The sequence below is a fragment of the Bubalus bubalis genome, chromosome 2 (assembly GCF_019923935.1).
Source record: "Bubalus bubalis isolate 160015118507 breed Murrah chromosome 2, NDDB_SH_1, whole genome shotgun sequence".
Taxonomy (NCBI): Eukaryota; Metazoa; Chordata; class Mammalia; order Artiodactyla; family Bovidae; genus Bubalus; species Bubalus bubalis.
Window position 1 is genome coordinate 145,307,395 of NC_059158.1, and position 15,718 is coordinate 145,323,112.

General features: G+C 38.3%; 1 protein-coding gene across 5 annotated transcripts in view; it reads left to right on the plus strand.

Annotated features, from left to right (window-relative positions):
• Positions 1-15,718, plus strand: part of PARD3B (par-3 family cell polarity regulator beta) — a 1,152,086-nt gene that overhangs the window by 366,485 nt on the left and 769,883 nt on the right. The gene's annotated exons all lie outside the window — the stretch shown is intronic.

Here is a 15,718-nt window from a genome sequence, read left to right on the forward strand (position 1 = left end):
ACATCAGGGTGTCACACGAAGGCCGTTCCTTTTTTTTTTTTTTTTTGAGATGGGGCTTTAGCCTAATGACTGTGACTGCCTAACAGTCACTCCTGGTGTCTGACAGGCAGTTTCAACATTTTCAAAGGCCTGCAGGGTATGTATCATTACCCTGAGCATTTTATGCAGCATGCCCATGAAGGCATTATTTTTTAAAAATTAGTTTTCAGTGCCATCTGTTCAAAGGTAGGTAAACTGGATCTCTTTAGTTCCTTTGTTTTTTGTTTAGGGAATGTTATCTGTTCAATAGAGGAATAGTAATTGGATTACATTACTGTAATTCATTTATTAAGAGAGCATTAGAATCCACAGTAGTGTGTTTCCATCTTAGAATCCACAAATTACCAATTAAACACAATCTTCTGTTCTAAAACAATGTGATTATTTTTATTTAAGCCTGTTTTGGAAGCTGAGTCACTCGTCGCCTACATATATCTTTGTTTAAAAAGCATTAGTGGAATATTCCTGAAGCTGGGGCCATTCCTTGCTCATTTGTCATTTACAAGGGTAGCTGTTCATCCAGACAAAGCCTGGCTACATTTGGGATATCCCTTCTGTATGTCAGCTAGTTACAACACGTTTTAAAGGCAAAACTCTCAAGAAATTATACCACTTTAAGAATAAATTACGTTTATTTGAGAATGTGGTAAACTACTCTATTAAAAATAAAAAAGCCAAACTGCTATAAATGAGAAAACTATTTTCTTTGGTTTGGCAGTATTGATTGAGCACTATTCTATACCTGGCTCATTTCATTCCTTTGTGGGTGTTAGCAAATTTAAGATCACATCCTTGCCCTCCAGTAGGGGGGCGACTGTAGACGTAGCCGTTCTCTTCTCTGGGCTACCTTCCTGACCCAAGGATCAAACCCAGGTCTCCTTCAGGCAGATTCTTTACCATCTGAGCCAGCAGGGAAGCCTGTAGATACAATGTGAATACACATGAAAAGCTAAATAACAACGCCAGATAGCTCTATAAAAGACGAGAGACAAGACGGCATATATTTTAGAACCAAAAGTGGCAAAGGCTTTGAGTGTCCTGAGTTTTGACCAAGAGCTCACTGCAGTTGAATAGCCAGAAAAGTCTTCAGAGAAGTGGGGAAATTTGAGGTGAGTTTGAGGAGTACTTGGGGGCTTCAGGCCCCAGTGTTCCAGCTGTAAGGGACTGTATGAGAAGGGCAGGGAGGTGCAAGGCATGGGCACCAGAGAGTTGAGAAGCAAAAGAGTAAATGAATAAATGGCAAACCACTCCAATATTATTGCCTGGAGAATTCCATGGACAGTGGCGCCTGGTAGACTCCAGTTCATGGAGTTGGAAAAAGTCGGACATTACTGAGCAACTAACAATGAGGAGGCTGAGATCAAAAGGGCAGAAGCAGGATGTGAGATAGGAGTGAGCGCTGATTTTGCAGAGGGGATAGACAGAAGACTTGAAAGAATTCCATGCTTTTCTAGACATGTGTGGAAATACCCTCTGAACAGTGTGGGATGTTCATTGGTTTATTCATCAGTGATAAAGCAAAGGGTTGAGGATGTCAGGCCTGAGGTCTTCATCACAGAGGAGATTGGGTGGCTGGGGCAGGGAGTGGTGATGAGTTAAAAGTTCAGTAGACTGGGATCTCCTTGGAGAAGAGAAGTTAACAGTCAGAGGGTAGACAAAGCACAAGGAAGAGTATTGTGTCTCACAGCCAGAAGAAAAGATAAGACCTTGAAGTCAGTTTCAGAGGGGATATGGTTGTGTTAGAAGGTATGGAAGGGCCAAGATAATGAGGTCTGAGAAAAGTCCTTTGGTTATGACTACAGAAACCTTTTGAGAATCCAGTGGTATAGTAGGAATCAAGCAAAATATTTAGTAGGCTTAGGAGGGACTAGCTAGATGTTTTATGAGACAGTAAGACTGGTAGATTTTATAAGCTAAAGAATTATAAATGGTGCTTTTAATAGACTGTTTATCTCCTAGATAAGCAAAAACAGAGGAGGCATGTTTTGCAAATGAAACAGCAAGATAAATTGAAATGAAATCACTGAATTCAATGCTTCGTGAATCTGATGACATTCCCACATTTTAGGGAAGTCTTGAGTTAGCTCTGCTTCTGTTTCATTTTGCCTCCCAGCCACTTGAGATTTGCTTTCCAGACCGTTAGCCTCTTCAGGGAGATTTCAGGCCATAGGTGAGCACACCAAATGGATTGTGTCCCATCCCCTTCACCCATAACGCTTGGCTCCTTCTAAAGATCATCTCTGTTCGTTTATCATTTCAATTCTTTCATGATGCCCTGTGATGAATGGCCTCCCTACCATATATGGTCTTTCTACCATATATAAAAGGGATGCTGATGTTTGCCAACTACATAATTTGCTGGTCCAGTGCAAGGTGAAAATGGCAAGCACCTTGTTTAAAACTTAGAAGAAATTTAGGACAGTAACAAATCAAGTATTAAAGCAAGAACGCTCACAGCTCTTTGACTGCAGAGGTTTGAGTAGGCATGAAGCCAGCCCTGTTTATGATGACTTTTCAATGTCAGCAAGATGGCAGCAACCAGTCATCATGTTAGGAAAAAATATGGTACCAAGTAGTATTAAGAACATTTGAACAAAAAAGTGAATCTTCTGACTGGAGTTTATTCATGCTGTCATATTTGGCTGAATTTACCTCTGATCGCCATTCAAGGTGTCAAAATAGTTACTCTTGTTTTGTCCATCTCCTCCTCAATTGATCCTACAAAAGAGGAATGGTGAAGAGAAACTTGACAGTGTTCAGACTCTCAGCGGAGAAGGCAATGGCACCCCACTCCAGTGCTCTTGCCTGGAAAATCCCATGGACGGAGGAGCCTGGTAGGCTGCAGTCCATGGGGTCGCAAAGAGTCGGACACGACTGAGCGACTTCACTTTCACTTTTCACTTTCATGCATTGGAGAAAGAAATGGCAACCCACTCCAGTGTTCTTGCCTGGAGAATCCCAGGGACGGGGGAGCCTGGTGGGCTGCCGTCTATGGGGTCGCACAGAGTCAGACATGACTGAAGCGACTTAGCAGCAGCAGCAGCAGCAGCAGCAGACTCTTTCAGAGTAACCTGTTGGCAAGTCTCTTTGCACCAAACTAACAAATTGATTTTCTAACAGCCATGTTCATAAAGGGAAAGTGTTCTAATCAGTTACCCAGAATTGCTGATTCTAAAACCATCTGAATGGTTTTTATGTGATGACTTTTCTCTTTCTATAGGAAGACATGAAGAGTTAGGGTTTCCTTGTTGTTGTCATTTGCTTGTTTTCAAGAAGTTTCATTTTAGTTTTGAAATGTATTCTCTAGGGCTGTCTGTTTTCTTGCAGCTGGATGCAGGATTTACTAGGTTTGCTTTGCCTTGTGCATGTGCTGGTGGGTAGCATTCACCACAGTTCCACGCCATATGGCTCCCAGCTGGCAGCATAGGTGCCACATTAATGGCTCAGTGGCCCAAGTACGTGTAGGAAGGTTTGCTTTGGTTCTGAATTGCATACGTCATAGTCATTTCTCAAATATTTGTTGAATAAATAATGTAGAAGCTTTATTTCATTTTTTATCCGAGTCTTTCAGCAGATGATGATAGAGCATTGAGCAGCACAGTGGTTTAGGGAACTCTTCCATGTTGACAGTAGAAAAGATTCACTCACTAGTCAAGAAGTTTCATTTGCCTTTATATGCAACAGTAGGTATAGCTCAGTTGATGAAGTGTAAGCTTTGGCCAAAATGTGTGTACATTAGACATACATTAAATTCATTGGGTAACTATTTAAAAGATGACTATGTTGATAGATTTTCTATTTTGGGGGTATTATCATTGATTTTTCCCTCCCTCTCATTGTCTTTATTGTTATAAATGAAATTAGTAAGAGAATCCAGGAGACATTCTCAACTGAGAGTGTCACAAAGTGGTAACTGAGATAGGTAGATATGTGGCCTAAGGACTGATACCTCAGTGCGGCAGTGATGTCCCCGCTTGCCCCGCTGCCAATCCAGCCTCCCTAGTTCATTGTATTAAGTTGTGTCACGTTTTACTGCAGCTACTACAGCGTCTTTGCTGTCTGGAGGATTAGAATGTTTGATGAGGATCTTGTTTTGGATCTAAAACAACTGTGACATTGATCTTTTTCAGCGGGCAAAAAGATATTATCTCTTGCCATCATCCACTGCCCCCACTAGGATATGCTAGGAATCTGTATCTAATTACCTGTGCAGCTAATTACCTCTGCCATGCTAAGCAGCAGCAGTAATCTCATTTCCCTTTCAAGTCCATTTTATGGCATCAAACTGTATTATATTCCCTTTTTAATGACTGCTGACAAAATTACAGCGGCACCACCCAGGACTTGATGAGGAATCCGCCTGTCCACGACACAGCTGCAGCTTGTGTGTGTGTGCTGTTGATTCCTTTTTTTTTTTTAACTGTGCTATTAAATACCTATATATCTGAATTATCTCCCTTTTGCTCCATTTGTTTGATTAGCATTACGATACTGTGACAAGACACTATATCAGTAGTAAATCGATCTGATTAGCATGGAGATGATATGAACACAGATTGTATTGATGTTTAATAGTGCAGGCATCCAGGTGCTGTAACATTATAGATGTTTTTGTATGCTGTGTGCGAGGTCTCTATAATGAAGACAGCTACCATAGCACATTTTAAAGCTCAATGATTTATTTTCTGCCAAGTAACACAGTGGGTCCTGCATAGTGTATGGCACCCCGGTGCTGGATCCACACAAAATGTTTTAATCAGTGTTGAAAATAACGCAAATATTTTCACTGGACAGTTTCTAATCTTTATTAAGAGATGCTTGCCACATGCAGTAAAAAGCATACTGCAGTCTCATCGAAAACGAGCCACATTCTTCTCTGAACCATATCCTTGGGTTATTTTATTATTATAATGCATCCCATTTTTTAGAAAGACCTGTTGGAGTTTTGTGCAGCACAACCTGTTTTCATTCACACGACATAATCAGGCTTAAAATTTAGCTATCGTGCCTGTTTTCACTTTGATTAATCTTTTTCTTTTTTTGCTAAGGATCACTTATTGATCTGGATTCTGCAGGTGAGGGAAGAATCAGCTGGCCACCATTTAGGAGCTGGCTCATGGCAGTCTGTAAGAATAGCAGGGAGTCTCTGACAAGGAACATTTTGTGGAAATTGATGAACTTTTTGCTGGGATGCAGAGGCAAGAGGACATTCCTAGAAAACGATCTTGCTTAAAAAAAAAAAAAGATCTTGCTTTGGCATGGCTTTTAATCCTGGTATCTATAAATTTCTACAAACTCAGTCTATAAACCCATATAAGTAAAAGGCAGCAGGTTGCTTTTATTTTTTTTGAGAAGCACTTTGGAGTTAAGAGATTTTCTCATTTCTTATTTATATAATCTTGTGTATGTCTAAATTTGCTATTAATATAATATAGCAATAGAAAGGAGAAGGCAATGGCACCCAACTCCAGTACTCTTGCCTGGAAAGTCCCATGGACGGAGGAGCCTGGTAGGCTGCAGTCCATGGGGTTGCAAAGAGTCGGACATGACCGAGCGACTTCACTTTCACTTTTCACTTTCATGCATTGGAGAAGGAAATGGCAACCCACTCCAGTGTTCTTGTCTGGAGAATCCTAGGGACAGGGGAGTCTGGTAGGCTGCCGTCTATGGGGTCGCACAGAGTCGGACATGACTGAAGTGACTTAGCAGCAGCAGCAATAGAAAAATAGTGTAAGTATGTGGTTGTAAACATGTTCCTGAGACTTGTCATCATCCGTGTGTGTAGGTATATATGTATATACAAATATTATCTATATACACATACATATACAATTCATGCATATCCCTACATACAGAACCACCTGCACACATATATGCATTTGTGTGCACTGTATTTGTTTATATCTAGCCTGGCATGAATGTGTCTTTTTGTCTCTCCTCCTTCCCTTTCTCATTTTCTTTGCTCCTACTTCTTTCTACACAGAACCTGGTACCAGAGCCAAACGCAATTACTTATTTCTAAATTTCACTATTGTTCATCCTTTGGGCCCCCAGTATGTTCTATTTTCCTTGGAATGTTGCCTCTACTCTTGTCATCACTGTGTCTGAGAGCTGCCATTTGCCAGTCAGTACTCAGCTTCAGTGGCACCCCACTCCAGTACTCTTGCCTGGAAAATCCCATGGATGGAGGAGCCTGGTAGGCTGCAGTCCATGGGGTAGCTAAGAGTCGGACACGACTGAGCGACTTCACTTTCACTTTTCACTTTCATGCATTGGAGAAGGAAATGGCAACCCACTCCAGTGTTCTTGCCTGGAGAATCCCAGGGATGGGGGAGCCTGGTGGGCTGCCATATATGAGGTTGCACAGAGTCAAGACACGACTGAAGCGACTTAGCAGCAGCAGCAGCAACTCAGCTTCAAATCTCTCCCTTTGAACAGTTTTTCTGTATTTGCCCATCCTCCAGCCTTCAGTAGTTAGCAATGCATTCCTCTGAGTGCTCCTAGAACTTCTGTTACCATACTCCTGACCCTGTATATATCCATACTTTTATGCCTTGGAATGAGGACACCTTTAAGGCAGTAATAAGTAATTAACCATAACTGTGTATATGACAACTAATGAAATAATTAGCATTTATTCTTTATTATCACATGTATTGAGTGTCTCTTGGAGTTTACATTCTGGTGAGAGAGAAATAATCCAAACACAATTATATAACAGATGGTGAGAAATTGATGAGGTGCTGAGTCGGGGCAGGGTAAAGAGGAAAAGGCCATCTGATATTGGTAAAGAGGAAGGCCTTCCTGAGAAGGTACAGTCACAGTGGAGACAGAAATGAGTGCAATGTCCCTGAGACTAAAGAACCTGCAGATTCTTGCAGCAGTAGTGAGGGAATATCTGTGGCTAGAGGCGACTGGGAAGCGGGAGGGTGGTAGTAGCTGTCGTCTGAGTGCAGTGGGTGGGGAGGATCCTTCAGAGCATTGTGGGTCACAGTCAGGGCTATGACTTACTTGGAGTAAATTGGGAACTCATTAGATGAGAAGATTTTGAGCAGGGATGTGAATCATCTGATATATTACAGCAGATATAGTATTGTTCTGGCTGTTGCACTAAGAGCTAATGATGGAGGAAGAATAGTAATGAGCCAGGAATCGAGGTGATGTCAATGGCTTGGGCCAGTATGATATGAGTGGAAGCAGAGAGATGTGGATAGATTCTGGGTATTGTTTGAAGACAGCCCCAGTAGGATTTAATGACGGATTAGATGTGGGGAAATGAGAAAGAGAAGAAACAAAAGCAATTTGAAGAGTTTGTCTGCAATTCTAAGAAAGAGAGTCTCCATTTATTGAGACGAGGAAGAGTGGTTGAGGGGCTCTGGATTCGGGGCAGGGAAAATCAAAGTTTTCCTTTTAATGTTTATTTTAATTAAATTTTGGATGTACTGGGTCTTCACTGCTGCTTGGGATTTTCTCTAGTTGAGGCGAGCTGGGGCTACTCTGTAGTCATGGTGCACAAGCTTCTCACTGCAGTAGCTTCTCTTATTGTGGAGCGTGGGCTGTAGGGCACTTGGGCTTCAGCAGTTGGTGCACATGGGCTCAGTAGCTATGGCTCCCATTCTCTAGAGCACAGACTCAGTAGTTGTGGCACAAGGGCTTAGTTGCCCTGAAGCATGTGGGATCCTTCAGATCAGGGATCAAACCCGTGTCTCTTGCACTGGCAGGCAGATTTTTGCCACTGAGTCACTAGGAAAGCCCTCAAGTTCTTGTTATGAGTTTAGTTTGAGATAATTATCAGACATCCATGCAAAACAATCATTGGCCAGATAGTTAAAAAAAAATCTAGACTTGACAGAAAAAGTCTATATAGAAAAATGCATTTGGGTATTTCAACACAGAAATGGTTTTTAAATCATGAGACTGGATGAATCAACTTGGGAAGTGAATGTACGTCTGTGACTTAGCCCAGGAACATTCTAGTATCTAACTATCAGAGTGAGATTGGGAAAGTGGAGGGGTTGGCACAGAAGGAAAATTGGAGGATAGAATGGTAGCCTGTCAGCCAAGAGAAGAACGCATTTCAGGAAGAAGGGAATGATCAACGGTGTGAGATGAATAAGAGGAGGTCTGAGAAGTGGCAGCTGGAACTGGCAGCTTGAGGGTAATAAGTCCTGTCTAGGAGAGCTGTTTTAGTGAAATGGTGAGGACAAAAGTGGAGGCAGATAGGAAAGCCTGTTTTCTTTCTTTTTCTTTTTTTAAGATGTCATACTCTGAAGTTGAGTAGAGGAATGTGAATGTACTGGGAGGAGAGTATAGGGTCCAAGAAGAGATTCATGTAGGATGGAATTAAGTAACTCAACAAATGGTATTTGTATGGTGGATCAATACATGATCAAGTGAACATACTTAAAGATTCTAAAGCTGTGCTGTCCAGATAACTTAGAATGTGAGCTGTGTATAGAATTTTAAGTTTTCTAGTAGCCACACTGAAATGTAAAGAGAAACCAGCCAAGTTAATTTTAATAATAATCTTTATTTAAGTCAATTTATAAAACTATTATCATTTCAAGATATAACCAATGTAAAAATATATTGGGATCATTTTTGCTCTGTGTTTTGATATTAAGTGTTCAAAATCCGTGTGTGTTATATATAGCACTTCTCAATTTAAGGTTAGCACATTACAAGTGCTCAGTAGCCACATGTGGCTAGTGGCTACCATATTGGATACATAGTTTTCAAGACTTCCTTACAAATAAGAAAGAACTATTGTTATAAGTAAGTGAAATACTTTTATTAAATCATATTTTTCAAAATATATAATTTGTACCAACTGATGGAAAATGAGTATAAAATAAATTCATACAATAAGTGGTGTCTTGTATTTTTAATTACGTGTTTCTTTTTTCAATAGGGAATATGACTATTTTCCTTTCAAAGACAATAAGATTTCCTATTAAACTTTAAAAAGTTAATTGCCATTTCAGCCATGTGGTTACAGTAAAATTTGAAATATAAAGTTTTGGGTAATTTAAAGGGCATTAAGGTTTTTTTATTTTTAATGAATTATACATGTTTGTGCTCAGAGATTAATGGTGTCCTTTGCAAAGGATGTGTATATTCTACTTGAATTTGTTGAAATTATAGTAATGGAATTACATTTTTGCAAGGTTGTATGTTATACAGACATTTTCTTTAAACAAGTAGTTTGAGGTGAGGAAAAACAGAAAAGAATACAAACCAAGGTTGGAATAAGTTCAAACTCAAGTTTTTGAAATCCTAGAAAAATACAGCTAGAGCCATGTTACATTATAGACATTTTTACTTTTTCACTTTCTGTCCACTAGATAAGTCAAACGTACCGCCTCAGTTTCTCGCTAAATTGAGGAAATAGACTAAACGCTCCTCATGATACACCTCTATACATCTCTGAAATGAAGGTTTTTCAGTGAATTGCAAGCCTATAGTAAATTATAACTTACACAAATTATACAATTCTTCAAATGGTTTGCATCCAGTAATGTAAGCATAAAATTGATAAAAATGTAAAATATCACTTGGAGGCCACTCCTGGATTGAGTTATTGGTGTTTCAGAAATGGACATTTAAAGTGGACTTCATGAAAGTAAATTCCTCAATTTATTTTTTTCAGATTTTTCATTATTAAATATAGACTACATAGATAAGATGTTGACAATTGTGCTTTTCAAACAACAATAAAAGAATGCTTTGGTTCATAAAAGGAGAGATTATCAAAAAGAATGAACTTTATTAGGAGAAATAAAATTTATTCTAAAAAGGAACATAGATTCTATCTGCTTAAGATAGAGACTGACATTAAAATGTTTAGGCTAAATATTCTTTTGAAAAGTAGCGGATTAATGAGAAATACTTTTAAATGTGTAATTCAGGTGTACAAAGGGCAGTATGATGGGAAAGACGTAAAGTGTGCATTTCTTTGGGGGAAAATCAAGAAGTGCCTTTGGAAACCGAATTAACTTATGGTAATAAAAATCTAGAAGATTAGGAGGTGCTACGATGTGTTATGAAAGTAGTTTATTTTCCTTTCCTAAACATGTATGTTTTTAGAATCAGTTTTAAGAGGCTAGTTTGGAATGTCTTTTGCAATTTTAAATTGAAAGCCTTTTTTGGAAATTTCAAAAGATAATGTTTATCATATTTTTATAACCATATATATCTTCATTGCTTTGCATTATGTAGCACTTTGAAACTCAGAATATAATTTAGATAATTCACAAAGATGTTATAGTCCAGCCAAAAATAGTCCATCTTTTTCACTGTATCATGCATTTAAATATTATGGATGAATATAATTATTTGAGTTTACATTTGTTTATTCTATAAACATTCATACTACATTGTGGTAGTTTTGCAGTAAGAGCTAAGAAGCTCTATTATTCTTGCATTAAATTCTTTAGTAAAAATTTACTGTTTTACTCAAGTAAATGTATTCAGACTTAATGAATTCCAAAAGAAAGGAACTAATATTAGCTTTGCTTCATTGTGCTTTATCTCCAGGATATTTTATTCTCCTTAGTCAGATTCTACGTAGATACAATCTTTTATCTGTTTAAACTCACTTCTTCTGAAAGCACTTTAACTGTAAGAACTGAAAGAATATATACATGAGAGCAAGCAGTTAGAAACACTTTAAGGGAAGGATTCTTCTTAAGCTATATAGGGATGCCCCTAAAAGGGGAACCATCTTTCCTTGTTTTGTGAACAGTACCTGAGAAGGTCGATAGGACACAAACAGAAAAGAGTACTGTCAGTGTAGCCAGCTAGTAAATAGTCCTCAAATATAATCGGAACAGAAGTAATGTATTTCCTTAGGAATTTTCAGCTAGCATTTTGGTTTTGGAGTATATAGGCTTGCTACTGAGACTGCGCTGAAACCAGCCTTTTCTACTGTGTGACCTTTGACACTGTGCTTGTTTATTTTGTGAAATGGGATTCTGCAGAGGAAAGCCATGGCTATTATTTGTCTCTACTTTGGAGTAATTACTGAAGGAGTATACCAGAGTTTAGGTTTTGAAAAGGAGGGTGAATTGGATGTCAGCTAAATTTGGGATTTTTGCATTAATGCAATAGTAAAGGTAAGTAAAGGTAAGCCTGAGTTGCCCTTGGCCTCCACCCTGCGCCCATCTTAGTCCCTGGCTATTAACAAAGAGTGATGGATATGCTTTGTATTGATGAGGTCCAGCTCAGGGACTCTGGAGTTAAGCTCCTTGAGCTAAAATAACATCTCTCTCAATGGTGGCAACTCCTACACTGTCATCTACTTCATCTTATTTTAGTTAATCATATATATGAAATGGAGGTAATAATGACCTTTAAAACTTACCAGGCCATAGATATTTGAAAGGACTAATTGAAATCATGTATATAAATCACTTAATATAGTGTTTGGCACAATGTAAGAGCTTAATAAATGTTAGCAATTAGCAAAAACAATATTAATGATGATTTTATTATTACCTATAGTGTTTGCAAGAGAGACTAATGACAATGCGACTTGAGAGGGAGTTATTCAGGCATGAATAAAATTCCTATTAATTAGGAAGGGAGTTGAGAAATATCTATTTAGCTGTATCTAAGACATTAAATAAAGGTTATCTAAAGCTTTAACCATTGTCAACATCTTTGTTATTCTGAGTCTGAGACCAAGGCTGAGACTAATTGTTTGAATGTGATAAAATTAGAAAGGCTTTGAAATTTCTCTGAAATTGCTGCCTGGTATGCATATGATCTCCAACACATCAAAATAAGTGTATTAGTAGTTAATTGCCTCTGTGGAGAAGGACAGAGTTGAAAAGATTTTAACAAGTGAAGAATGATAAAAGGAAATTAATGTACATTATTCAGTATTAACATGTTCAGTGTTGCAGTGTCATAGACAATCCTTTTTTAGTGTTTTTCTTTATTATTTTCATAAATATATTTTTAACAAGTAAATTTATGAGGGTTTTTTTTCATAAATTTTTTAGTACTTCAGTTCTCCAAGGCTTGTTTTTTTTTTTTTTTTTTATATATATATATAAAGGCTTAGGTATACAAGAATTTGTAGATTTAAGAAGGACAGCTGTACACATGTCTTTATTAAAATATTTCTTGTTTAGATTTCAGTAAAATTGCCTTCAATCAGCTTTGGAGAACAAAGAGTTAAATCATTATATAAATATTAATACCTTCATGCATTTCAGTCTGTAGGCTATGATAATCAGAGAAATTTAGATCATATTGGAGAAATGGACAGAAAAGTAAAAGTCAAGAGAAAGGGTTAGTAGTCTATATTCTCAAATCCTGATTTATTTTTTAATTACACATTTTTCTGAGCAAATAACAAATTCACATATAGTTATAAGAAATAATACAGAGACTCTGTACCCTCCAATGGTTTCCTCCAGTGTTGACATCTTGCAAAAACTATAGTGACATACAACCAAGATGTTGACATTGATACACTCAAGATATAAAACCATTTCATCACCACCAGGATTCATTTTTAAAACTCCAATTTTTGATGGCTAAGTCACCTCAAGTTCAGTTCAGTTGCTCAGTCATGTCCGACTCTTTACGACCCCATGAACCACAGCACGCCAGGCCTCCCTGTCCATCACCAACTCCCGGAGTTTACTCAAACTTATGTCCATTGAGTTGGTGATGCCATCCAACCATCTCATCCTCTGTTGTCCCCTTCTTCTCCTGCCCCCAATCCCTCCCAACATCAGGGTCTTTTCAAATGAGTCAGCTCTTCGCATCAGGTGGCCAAAGCATTGGAGTTTCAGCTTCAGCATCAGTCCTTGCGATGATGCCTCCAGGACGATCTCCTTTAGGGTGGACTGGTTGGATCTCCTTGCAGTCCAAGGGACTTTCAAGAGTCTTCTCCAACACCACAGTTCAAAAGCATCCATTCTAAAGCACTCAGCTTTCTTTATAGTCCAGCTCTCACATCCATACTCAGCTAGTGGAAAAACCGTAACCTTGACTAGATGGACTTTTGTTGGCAAAGTAATGTCTCTGCTTTTTAATATGCTGTCTAGGTTGGTCATAACCTTCCTTCCAAGGAGTAAGCATCTTTTAATTTGATGGCACCTCAAAGGAATCAACACTGAATGAAGTTCAAAGAAGCAAGCCAGAAATTCATCAAGAGAATATTGATCATTAGTTTCTGGCTCTTAATTGGAATGTTTTGGTTGTCAGTCAAGCAGCAACACCAGTAGAGAACAAAAGACATTTCCAATATCCCTTTAAAGTAGTAAGAGAAAAAAAAACAAACAACTAATATATCTGATAGACCTTGGTTGAGTGAATGATTAAAGGGTTTTTATAGATAATAAATGGACTAAATGAAAAACTTAACTAAAATCCATTGACCAGTATGAAACGATGAAGGGTTCTGGAAATAAGTAGTGATGATTGTACATTGTGAATGTACTTAATACCACAGAATTTTGCACTTAAAAAAGGTTAAGTCTTGGGACTTCCCTGGCGATCCAGTTTTTAAGACTTTGTGCTCCCAGTGCAGAGGGCATGGGTTCTATCCCTAGTCAGATAAAAACCACTAAGCAGGGAAACAACAGCAGCAAAGACATTGGCTCCTTCTTGTCTTTCAACTACAATTCAGGAGCTTTGTTTTATATAATAATGTTTTTTTTTTAAAAAAACATCAGCTTATTTTTAAGGTAGAAAAGGTAATTTTCTTTAAAGAGCTATTGAACATTGAAGGCATGCTTCAAGTATTTATATAAATTAATTGATCACTGTTCTTCACTCGTTTAAATTCTAGGCTGAGGATTTAATTTAAGGATTCAGAGGTACTTTTGAGGAGTTAGATTTTTTTAAGCTTTATAAATCATTGTTTGCTATTTGTTCCTGAGTATTTCTTTAGCTGAAATGCCTTGCTTTTTTTAGAACTTGAGTTTAATTTGTCTCCTTCTACTGTGTTTGGACAAAATGAAGTTATCTTCCTCACAGCAGCTCGGGAATTCAGTGTGCACTTTCCTAGTACTCTAGTTCCACGGTGGGCCACTGGTCACTGGAATGATGGTCACTGTGTGTAACTCCTGGAAATGGTCACTGGGTGACACAAAGAACAGTGAGAGAGATCCTCTGGCTGGAATGAGGGTTTGAGGCAGAGAACTCATGGGGAATAGAGCTAGTTGAAGTTGTTGAATGAGAGGGCAATATGCACATATCTATCATTGTCTTAGTCTGGTTCTAATGAAAACACTATAGACTGGTGGTTTATAAACCAAGGGAATTGATTTGTCACTATTCTGGAGGCTGATGAGTCTAACATTATGGTGCTGGCAGGTTTGATGTCTGGTGAGAGCTTACTTCCTGGTACATAGATACCAGTCTTCTCTTTGTAACTTCAGGAAAAAGAAGTAAGGAAACTCTCTAGGCCTCTTTTAATAAGGGCGCTAGTCCTATTTACCAGGGCTCCACCCTCATGATATAAGCACACTTTTAAATACCATCATATTGGGCCATTATGATTAACATGAACTTTGGACGCAAACATTCAGTCTATGGCAGTCATGACTAAAGTGCCTCTTGATGAAAGTGAAAGAGGAGAGTAAAAAAGTTGGTTTAAAACTCAGCATTCAAAAAAAAAACCAAACAAACAAAAAAAACAACTCAGCATTCAGAAAACTAAGATTATGGCATCTGGTCCCATCACTTCATGGCAAATAGATGGGGAAACAGTGACAGACTTTAGTTTTGGGGGCTCCAAAATCACTGCAGGTGGTGACTGTGGCCATAAAGTTAAAAGACACTTGCTCCTTGGAAGAAAAGTTATGACCAACCTAGACATCATATTAAAAAGCAGAGACATTACTTTGCAACAAAGGTCCGTTTAGTCAAGGGTATGATTTTTCCAGTAGTCGTGTATGGATGAGAGTTGAATTATAAAGAAAGCTGAGTGCTGAAGAATTGATACTTTTGAACTGTGGTTTTGGAGAAGACTCTTGAGAGTCCCTTGGACTGCAAGGAGATCCAACCAGTCCTAAAGGAAATCATCTTGGAGGCATCATTGGAAAGACTGAACCTGAAGCTGAAACTCCAATACTTTGGCCACCTGATGGAAAAAACTGACCCTGATGCTTGAAAAAGACCCTGATGCTGGGCAAGATTGAAGGCAGGAGGAGAAGGGGACAACAGAGGATGAGATGGTTGGATGTCATCACCAACTCAGTGAACATGAGTTTGAGTAAACTCCGGGAGTTGGTGATGGACAGGAAGGCCTGGTGTTCTGCAGTCCATGGGGTCGCAGAGAGTCAGACACGGCTGAGCGACTGAACTCAACTCATGGCAATCATGCAAACAAGAAAAGTCATTTTCTGTAGACGTTTGTGAGTATCTAGATTTAAAAATTAGAAAAGTTGTGGTTTTTTTAAACTTATTTTATATAGCTATAAAGGCATTTGGGTAATAAGAAATGAAAGAGAAGTTTGAGTTTGAAACCAGTTATCAACAACTTGAATAAAATATGCCATTCTTATTACCCAAGTGTGGTATAGGTATAAATATTACTTTGCTGTTTATAATAAGATCAATGACCAACATCTGGTATTTGAATAACAAGCTTCTAGATACATTGTGTTGTGTATATGAATTTCTACACCCTTGTGGGTACTTCTGTCTTGTCTTACAT